The 10,024-nt window shown below is 34.8% G+C and overlaps 1 long non-coding RNA gene across 1 annotated transcript; it reads right to left on the bottom strand.

Moving 5' to 3' along the window:
* Nucleotides 1-535: 535 nt before the first annotated feature.
* Nucleotides 536-7,022, bottom strand: LOC103097740 (uncharacterized). Its single transcript, XR_464488.3, has 2 exons — nucleotides 6,885-7,022; nucleotides 536-728 (listed from the first exon to the last, which is right to left on the bottom strand). It is a non-coding gene; the product is annotated as an uncharacterized LOC103097740 (long non-coding RNA).
* Nucleotides 7,023-10,024: the final 3,002 nt, after the last annotated feature.

The following is a 10,024-nucleotide window of genomic DNA, read 5'->3' as shown; positions in this document are numbered from 1 at the left end:
TTCTTTATTAGTTACTCCTTAATCAAGATTTCTACACATATCACTTTATTGAAACTTTCTCAGTGATCTCAGAGAACTTCCAATCAGAACATCTCATTGCTTTTTTAGCCTCCATCTTTCTTAAGCTCTTCAGTTTTTGACTGTTTACTATACATCTTTATGTACTGGCTACAATGGTTACTATCTACTCTCTTGCCTTAATAAAGCATACCTTATTGGTTCTTTTCTTACAGTTTCTAAGTGCCCCTCTTAATCTTTATTTTTATGAGGATCATTTGAATGAGCCATTTATTTTTTTCATCTTGGAAAAAATTGTATTATTTCTACAAAAACCTTTCAATTTAATCAATTCAAAATTATCCATTTTACATATCCCAATGGTTTCCATCTCTTCTTGACTCATAAGTTCCTCTCATTCATAAATCTGATAGGTAATGTGTTCTGTAAATGGTAAAATTAGAGGTTATTGACTAAATATATATTATACTAGAGGTTAGCAGGGATTAATTCAATCCCAATAAATTCCTCAAGTCAGTTTGGGATTTTTTGGTGGTTTTAATTACAATAGAAGGATAAAATTAAGAAGAGATGTAGGAAAGGGAAATTGGACTGCTCTGGCAAGGCAGATAGGTGTTCACAGGCATAGGTCAAGGGGCCTTCTCAATCTAGGTCGGTTTCCAGCCATGAGGCCTCCTCCAAGATGGAGGGTCTCCTCAGACGATAGTTTCCTTTAGGAGGTAAAGGAAAAAGGAATCAGTCTAACCGCTCACCATGCACACTAAAAGTTTCTCCCAGTCATCTCACTGGCAAGCCACAAATGCCTAATTGCCAAGACGCCAAGCACACCACCACTCGGCTCCCAACCAGGAAAAAGCCCTATGTTTCCAAGAGACAGCGAGAGCAAAGGCGAGAAAGCCCAGAGAGAGGAAATAATGCAAAATACGTTGACTGTTCTTTACATCACTTCCTGCGTCTCACATGTACCAATGGTAGCTTAAGCTTGACTTAGGACAGCCCAGGGGGTCTGTCAATTGTTTTTGATTTGTCACTTACTAGCACATGTGGATCATAAGCCATCCTCCTCAACACTTAACCCTTAAGTAGGGGTGTATACATTCCTCGGTTGCTAAAATTCTAAAGACAAAGCAGAATGGAGAAAATCTAAAATTAACAGTTCCCTTTTCTTCTAATTTACTTATATCTCCTTTTATGTTTATATTGTATATCTTTTTATGATCTTAGATAGTGAATGGTATATGATACTGATCTATACCTAGTTTATTCCAAACTAGCTTTTGGTTGTCCCAACAATTTTTACCAAATAGTTATTCTCATCCCCCAAACCTGCTGCTCTATTTTTGTCAAATATGAAGTTCCTATTATCTTTTGTTATTATGCTCTGTTCACTGACCTGTTTTTTTTTTTTATTTTTAGTACCAAATACTTTTGATAATTACTGCTTTATTACAATTTAAAATCTATAGACATCTTTCTTTAATGCTTTAAAAATATTATTCCCTTGCTATTTTTGAACTTTTATTCCTCCAAATGAATTTTGTTATTTTTGCTAATTCAATAACATAATTTTTGGTATTTTAATTGGTATGGCATTGAATGTGTAGATGTTTAGGAAGGATTGTTATTTTAATCATATTGGCTTTGCCCATTCATGAACAATTAATATTTCTCTAAATATTTAGATCTGACTTCCTCTTAATCTTTAAAATACTCCTCCACTTGCCCCCCCCTTTTTCTTTTTGATTCTTTTTTGTAGGAATACCTGAGAGGTCTATTCCAGGCACTTTTCTTCTAATTCTCTACACTTAATTTCATTCATTCCCTCATATCTATCTTCCAAAAGGTATTATCTCCACTTAGATGTTTCAGGAATACTTCAACTCAATATATTCAAAACGAAATTATATTTAATCTATTCCTCTTTCTGATTTTGTATTGATTACTGATGTAACACTGAAATTATAGCTCCTTCTATAACTCCCTTTAGTAAGAACTTTCTCATGTCTATAAACATCAGTTAATATTAGACTTCCTTTTCCCTTAGTTTCCATATCCACAAAAATACCTGTTCTTTTCTGATCCTTAATCCTATTATCCATTTAATCATATCCTCTCACTACAATATTTCTCCTAAATAGAAAAGACAATGTATAGTAATTAGGATGCTGAATATGAGAGTTCAAATGCTCCCTCTGATTTACTATCTGTCCTTGGGCAAATCCTAACCTTTCTGTGCCTCAGTTCTCTGATCTGTAAAATGAGGAAATTGGACTTGACTGTTTAAGGTCTCCTTCTACTCTGGCCCTATGATATTTGGAAGGATATGTCTTTTCCTTGAATTCCAAGCAGAATAAGAGGCAATGTCCTTTAACCAGAATTCATTCATAAGCTGACACTATAATACCTTTCTAGTCTTTACTCATACTATCAATATTACTCCCTTCTATTAATTCCATGAGATTGTTGGCTTTCTATCTCATGTAGATGTAGATTGGAATAAATTAAATTCCAGGTGACCCTATTCTTAAACAATCCAGTCCAACCTTTTTATAAAATAATCCCTTTTTCACTTTGTCATACTCTAGACACTATGCCTCTCTGTATAAATTTCCCATCAATTAACAGTATGTCCTGCTTGACCCTTGCTTGGGTCAGTTCCTAGCACACTACTCTGTCTGTTGTTCATGGCAGCAATAATAGCAAAAATATCACGTAGAGTCTTGCTCTGTGTAGACTATGTAGGAATAGTCTCTCACTCATTTAGATTAGACATTAAAGGGTAGCAAAACTTTTCTTGAGACTTCTTTGGCTAAACCAGGACCTTGATTGGATCAGATCAGTGATATGGCTTCTTAGTAGCTCAAATTCAGAAGGCTAAAAGGAACCCCTGTGCTTTTTCTGAGGCTTCTCACTATAGTCTGAGATTGACTCATACCTGGGAACTTTACCTCTCTGAATCTAAGTTGTTATCTTCTATAAATGTTCTTGTTAAATGTTCCTTATTTGCTATGGCTAGGAAAAATTATTTAGTTAATTATTTAATGACCTATAAGGGTTTCATAACATTCTAAAATCAGAACTAAATTACCAGTGTGCCAATTTAAATCAGGCCTAGATCATGCAAAGATAAATAAACTTTCAGTAGACAATTAATTGAGTTCCTACTATTTGTCAAGCACTGTTTCCAGCATTGGGCACTGCATGAAGAGACTTATTAAAGTTGTTAATGTTTACAACATTGAAATCATCAATTCTTATCACTTCTAAGTTCTATTCTTGAAAAAGGGAAGGGTCTGACTGTCTTGGTTTAAGCTAATAGGGTAAATCCATGACTTGAATGCTAATTTGTATTAACTGGGTTATTCATTTAGAATAAAATGAAATGTATGATAAACCTTCTTTATTAAAAATAAAAAAGACAGTCATTATGAATTAAGATACTACTTATTTCATAATATTATTCTTGACCTACATTCAATCCAATATATCCTATCACTAGACCCCTCTTTTCCTTTTTCCTCTAGTTTTTTCTTTACTTTTTTTAACTTCACTTTAAAAATGACTATCTATTGAAAACGTTGTGGCCCAAACAGTGCCATTGTTACAACTTTATAATTGATTTATAATTCATTTTATATCAGCTCCTTTGTTTGGTTTGACCTTAGAAATACTAGGCATGCCCAGGATAAGCTAATCACCTGAAATCTCATTTGCATGGAGATTGATCCAGTTTTAATATCTAATACATCCATAGAATCCTTAGCTGTCTCTCCCGTCTGATTGCTAGGCTGGAGGGCAGAGCAATAAACTCTGCCCTTCTTTTAGAGAGGACTCAGAATTTGGCAGTTACCTTAATTTTCTATCAGTTTCTCTGTTTCATTTTGACTTCGCAAATGTTATTATACATCCCTGCCAAGTAGTCTTTGACATATTCCCTTAATTTCAGCTTCCTTTTTTGTACTTTCCTCTCCCTTAGAATATAAGCACCTTGAGGATATGGGCTATCTTTGTTTTTTATTATTTGTTTCCCTAGCATTTAGCAGAGGGCCTAGCACATAGTAGGCAATTCATAAATATTTATTGACTATAGTACTGCATTTCAAGAGTTCTTTATCTATAAGTATCAATAGATTGATCTCTCTCTCTCTCTCTCTCTCTCTCTCTCTCTCTCTTTCTCTGTCTTTCCCTCCTTTGCACCTCCACAAATAAAGAAGACAACTTTTACATCATAGGGTATGTATGTGTTGGTGAACCTATGGCACTCATGCCAGAGCAAACCAGAGGGGGCTGCACCCCTCCCCCTGACCACACATGCCTGAGGACATTTCTCACATGACCCACCCCTTTTCCCAGTAGCCCAATGGGAACACTTCCTCCTTTCTCTGTCTAGGGTATAGTAGAATGCTCATATACAGAGTGAGGGTTGTAATTTGGGCACTTGACCTCTGAAAGGTTCAATATCACTGGGCTATATGGAGATACCTGTTTATTTTCAGGTAGCTTGCTGAAGTTAGCATGATCAGATGTTACCTAAGTTTTGAATAATTTGAAACTGTTTATAAACATCAAAATACTAATACTTAATTTATTTGAATTAAATAAACAGCCCAAGTTAGAATTAGCTGCTTTCTTTTATCTGTCAAAATAATAGTCAAAAAAAGAGAAAAACTATAGATTCTCACAAATAAACTGTAATTCAATCTTCTTTTTTTGTCCTTTTGCTTCTTCTTAAATGTTTTGGTGGCTAGGGTTCTTGGTAGATAGAGTGCTAGGCTTAGAATATGGAAGACCTGAATTTAAATCTAGTCTCAGAGTGTTATTATCTGTTTGACTTTAGGCAAGTCACTTAACCACAATGGCCTCAGTTTCCTCATCTGTAAGAAGTTATGGGGAAGGAAATGACAAACAACTCCAATATCTCTTCCAAGAAACCCCACATGGAGCTACAAAGAGTTAGACTTAACTGAAACGACTGAACAATAACAACAACATTTTTAGTACTATTAACATTTTAAAGTGTATTAACAATTGTGTTAATTTTGAATATATTGTCATCTGTGGATAAATATGTAACTGAACAGATTTATATATGAATATGAATATATAATCATACATATATCAATATATGTATGTGTGTATAATTGAGATTAGGCAACTGTGCAGATTTTAAAGCATTACTAAGATGCTACACATGCTATGATTGATAAATTGGACAATAGAAATTTGTTTAGAAGACAATCAAGTTGATGGAGCATATGTACACATTTGTATCTGGTTCTTCTTGGACTCCTGTGTAGTTGGTCTTTACTCACAGTCAATGAGGTTATGTAATGAAGGAGGAAGACTTTAGGGTCTCCTTTTTCTCATCTTGATATGTTATCATACCCATGAAACAGGCATTTGTGGTTAGTTTTCTTATTACTGATTTTCTTTGTTTGGTGTATGGAATGGAGTCACCACCATTATAAGTTTAAATGCACTAGAATATGAGCATTATAAAACTGAGAGTCAAAACATACTAGTTAGATACTCCAGTTAGCCTAGTGTAAAAATTAATTTTATATCTAGTAATAAATATCTTATATTTTTGAGGATTATTAAGGATTATTAGAAATCAAGGATACAAAAATAAAACCACATGCCCATGACTGATTAGCCCCTTCAAAGTCCCCATGCTTAGCTTACCACCAACTTCTTACATCATTGTAATGGCAGAGAAGCACGTGGGAGACATTACTGCCAGTTAAATACCAATTGTGATCTCGCCATCATGGAGACTCAGGTGACATTGTAGGGAATTCTGGGAAACACCATTGACTTCTGGGGATTGAAGTCTAGGGTTCAAAATCTCCATTTGATTGCATGTAAAAATGGAGATTTTGAACCCTAGACTTCAATCCCCAGAATTCCCTGGTGTTTCCCAGAATTCTCTACAATGTCACCTGAGTCTCCATGATGGCGAGATCACAATTGGTATTTAACTGGCAGTAACGTCTCCCACGAGCTTCTCTGCCATTGCAATGATGTAGGAAGTTGGTAGTAAGCTAAGTGCTGGGTTCTGAATGGACTAATCAGCCATGGGCACATGGTTTTTATTTTTGTATCGTCCTTATTTTGTATCCTTGATTTCTAATAATCACTAATAAAATCTCAAGAATATAATATTTTATTACTAGTTACTAATTTAATTTTTATAATAGTTAAGAAAGATAGCACAGATTAGCATAGGACAGGAATAAAAGAAACTCTCCAGCAGCCCATGAGGCCTGGTCTGAGCTCAAAAGCTGAGAAAGACTCAAACCCAATCTAGAAAAATCCTGAATCCCTCTTCCCTGATACCTCCCCAATCCAAACTTGTTATTAAAATTCATCTTTTTTTTAATAAAAGCACAGTCAAATAAGAGGAATATCATTTCAGGAGGGCATAGAGGGAGCTGAACCCAAGGACAGTCATTCAACTGGAAAGGGTCCTTATTGGACCCCTGCTAGGAAATGTTGGTCTAGGGGGAGGCTTATTCCTCAGGAGAGTCTGTGTTTACCTTCCCTGAGGTATCTTCAACATCAATCACAAGAAAAGACATCCTCTCAGGCTATAACAGGAACCCCAATTTTCAAAGCTAGTCTCTCAGCAGGGGGTAGCTCCTTTTACTTCACCAGCAGCCATAGTCCCTCTCTCCCTTCAACTCCTCGATTACCTGTTACAAAACCTTTTTTATCTCCTGTAGCCCCTTCAATCCCTATAATCTCTATAAATATTACAGTTTTGGCAGAGCCAACAAGGTTTTTCCAGCCTATTTGCCAAAAATTGGGGGAAAATAAGGCAGTGGAGGTGTCAGAGAAGTTTCCGAGAAATTGGGACTACATACATTTCAAAAGCCTGTGTGATGATGGAAAGTAGCCATTTTGAGAGCAGTGTTGAGAGCAGATAAAATACCTAACAACACCACAGCCAAAAGAAATCACTCCTTCTGAAGGGAGGAGTCAACTCTTAAAGGGCCAGACTTAAAAAAAAAAGTTGTTTGTTTTTTTTTCCTTTGCAAAAGGTTTTTAAAGATACAAGACAGCAAAGAAATTATTACTTGCCATGGGTTATATAGCCTTGACAGGACATTTCTTTGATGTGGTTTACAATTTATTTATTGACAAGATTCTAGATTATATTTATTTTCTGCTTAACATCTATGAAAGTTTTTAATGGCTTGATATTAGTATAGATTGCTTGATTTTCCACATAGGCTGGAGCATTATTCTTCTTAATCCAATCATACTATGCCCTGAAAAAAGGTGTGCATCTAATTTATGGGAAGAAAGCAAAAGACAATGAAATGGCAGTGATGATTTTAGCCATGGGGAAGGAGAAGACACGACTAAAGCAAATGATTAAGCAACTGACTGAGGAGAAACAGTGGCAGTAACACACAACAAGACATACATAAAAATAATAATGTAACTGAGCAAGAAAAGACAGATAGGACTGAAGGAGGAATACCAATATTGCCACTAAGAGATCAAACAAACCTACACCCAGACAGTGGCATAATTCATATTAAAACACATACGCCATTTACAGCAGCAGATCTTGAAAAACTGAAGAAACATAATGCCTTCCTGGTTTTCACTACCTGTGCAATGTTGGAAAGAATTTAAAAGAGCAATTAGGCTTTTGATCCAAATTTCCAGGACACTGAAATTCTCTCAGAATTATTTTCAAAAAGGGAAAAGCAACAATTCATTAAAGAAACTAGAAATAATCCAAATTTAACATCATGGCTAGAGGAATGAACAGACTTAGAGCTATCTAATACTGCAAATATATGTTATCTAATAAAGTCCAAAGAATATTGATTAGAGGCAATGAAAAGTTTTTCAAAAAGTGCAGATACTTGGGACAATTTAAGAAATTGAGAGAGAAGAGTGGGGAACATTCATCAAAGTTCCTTGATAGGGTGATTGAAGTAGAAGAGGATGTGCTTGGTTTTGAAAATTTAACTGAGCAAAATCTCCAACACATAAGGAGACAATTTGTGAAAGACAGCAACACACCTATTAGATCATATTTTAAACTTCAATGCCCAGACTGGAAAAGACTAAGTTAAGAAAAACTGCAACTTAAATATTCACAAGTCATAAAGAAATCCTAGAAGAAAGAAAAGGATGAAATAATAAAAGAGCTTAAAACCAAGCTCAAGGAGGCAAATAGCACAATTAAACATAAAGAAATTGAAGAAATAAAAAATCTAGCCACTCTGCAGTCATACAAATCCACAAGAAATTTTAAACAAAATAATAAAATGAGAAATGTACCCAAATATTTTCTATGTGGAGAAATGGGTCACATGGTTCAAGAATGATATTTAAAGGCACAATTAGTCCAAACTAACAATAACAAGAGATCCTGGAAAAGCAATATGAAATATAGCAGCAACAATAAACAAATACAAAATATTGCCATTGAAATTGCAAGAATTCATTGCAAGCACAAAATTTAGAAGCCATGGAGAGATATATCCAACAGGGAGCAAAACCACGTTATTCACAAGTAGTTTCAGGTGCTCCCAAACAAAGTCAATTTTGTGCCACGTGCATGGGGTAATATAAAAAAGGAAAAATGGGAAAGGAAATGGGAAAATTGAAAAGGATGGAGACTGCACATTAATGGAATTTGGGGGTCCAAAAGCACAAAATAAAACTAAAGAATGGAGAGAAGAAATCCAATTACAAAGTGATGTAACAGATTAGAGAGAAAATTTTTGGAACAGTGGAACAAGATACAAAGAAAGGGGAAGGAACATATCTGGCAATAGTCTGTAATACACAAACCTTAAACTTATTAGGACATTATAACTTAAAAATAAAGATCAGGAAAAATTATAGCCAAGCAACAGGAAAATGCAACATTTCTCAGAACAAGACAAAAGTAACTTAGATGAAGAACAAAACTGGGATACGGACAAAATAACATGCATCTATGGTCCCAGTATGTCAACAAAATGAGAATACAGAACCAAGGGTCAAGATAAAAGTGGGTAATGAAATCTAACTGGCCCTTATCAATTCAGGTGCAACTAAACCTGTTTTAAAAACATCTCCTGAAGACAGCCAAATCACAAGTTACATAGAAATAATGGGGACTACAGGAAAAAAACAGAGAGTGCCAAAAAAAAAAAAAACAAAGAAACACAGAAACAAATAACAAACAAAAAAAATGTTAACTTTAAGAACCCTAACAACAGAACATACATTCTTTTAGATCCCAGAAGGCCCAATCAGTCTTCTTGGGAGAGATTTATTGTGTAAAATTGGAGCAACCATTAAATATGAAAAATCAGGGAAAATCTTTCTACATGTACCCAAAGACTCTTTAAAATATTATCCATTGCTGTTCACAGGGAAAGTAGATGATATACAAGATCAGAATGAAGGAACAGTATTTGAAATACCAAGTGATATACCAGAAGGTCTTTGGGTTATACATTCTACAGATGTAGGGATTCTAAAGTCAGCAACATCAGTAAAAATAAAAGTTAAAGAAGGGATATCACCAAAGATACCATAATCCAAAGTAGGTACAGAAGCCATTGATGGATTCAACCCAATTATCCAAAGCTTGTTAGATCAGAAACTTTTAATCCCAACAATATCAGAATATAATACACCAATAATACCCATAATGAAAGCAAAATGTGATGCTGAAGGAAAATTTCAATGGAGACTGGTCCTAGATTTAAGAGCAGTAAATAATTTTGTAAAAAAGTCCCATACAGTCATTCCAAGTTCATCTAAAATAATTTCAGAAATTCCAAGTAAGTCTAGATATTATACCATCATTGATCTATGTAGTGCTTATTTTAGCATTCCAGTTGCAAAAGAAATCCAAAAAAGCTTTGCTTTCACTTGGAATGCGACTCAATTAACATGGGGAAGATTACCAATGGGATTCTGTGATAGCCCAACAGCATTTTGCCAAATCTTGCAACCAGATTTAAAGAACATTCAATTCAAAGAA

Source organism: Monodelphis domestica, chromosome 3 (assembly GCF_027887165.1).
Source record: "Monodelphis domestica isolate mMonDom1 chromosome 3, mMonDom1.pri, whole genome shotgun sequence".
Classification (NCBI taxonomy): domain Eukaryota; kingdom Metazoa; phylum Chordata; class Mammalia; order Didelphimorphia; family Didelphidae; genus Monodelphis; species Monodelphis domestica.
The sequence above is the reverse complement of the archived record's forward strand: the minus strand, read 5'-3'. Positions and strand labels throughout refer to the sequence as shown.